At 58.8% G+C, this 763-nt stretch overlaps 1 protein-coding gene across 2 annotated transcripts in view; it reads right to left on the bottom strand.

Moving 5' to 3' along the window:
- wdr91 (WD repeat domain 91) overlaps positions 1-763 on the bottom strand; it is a 28,889-nt gene extending 28,126 nt beyond the window's left edge. The window contains exon 1 of one of the 2 annotated variants that reach the window (XM_072454668.1): positions 259-763. The gene's annotated coding sequence lies outside the window, so the exon portion shown is untranslated. The remainder of the gene's footprint in view (positions 1-258) is intronic. The other variant, XM_072454669.1, reaches the window with a different exon arrangement.

Raw genomic sequence — 763 nt, 5'->3', positions numbered from 1 at the left:
CAATAACCATGACAACAGAAAAGCCACGTGACCTCTGGGACGAGTCTGATCATGACGTCATCATGTGGAACATCGCAAACAAACAAACAAACAAACACCAAACCAAACCTCAAATCAGCTAAGATAATGCAACACTCGGATGCCCCCGCCATAAAACAACAACAACAACATAAATTATAATTTTATATAAATTAAATATCGGTTCTAAACTCGCTGTAGTTTATAGCGCCGGAAGCTCGCGTTTGATCCAGTTTGTACCTTTAGAATCCCGGAGTGCGCGGCTCTGCTCGGGTCACGCGCTCGGTCACGCGCTCGGTCACGCACACGGGTCACGCACACGGGTCACGCGCTCGGTCACGCACACGGGTCACGCACACGGGTCACGCGCACGGTCACGCACACGGGTCACGCACACGGGTCACGCGCTCGGTCACGCGCTCGGTCACGCGCTCGGTCACGCACACGGGTCACGCGCTCGGTCACGCACACGGGTCACGCACACGGGTCACGCGCTCGGTCACGCACACGGGTCACGCACACGGGTCACGCGCACGGTCACGCACACGGGTCACGCACACGGTCACGCGCTCGGTCACGCGCTCGGTCACGCACACGGGTCACGCACACGGGTCACGCGCTCGGTCACGCACACGGGTCACGCGCTCGGTCACGCACACGGGTCACGCGCTCGGTCACGCACACGGGTCACGCACACGGTCCTAAACTGTGGCGCAAAGAGGAAAAGTCTTCTCTTCTGTTGTGT

Source organism: Eucyclogobius newberryi, unplaced genomic scaffold (assembly GCF_026437365.1).
Source record: "Eucyclogobius newberryi isolate DKJ021-1_F unplaced genomic scaffold, fEucNew1.0.hap1 SCAF_2, whole genome shotgun sequence".
Lineage (NCBI taxonomy): Eukaryota > Metazoa > Chordata > Actinopteri > Gobiiformes > Gobiidae > Eucyclogobius > Eucyclogobius newberryi.
Note: the sequence above shows the minus strand (reverse complement) of the source record. Positions and strands in the feature narration are given on the sequence as shown.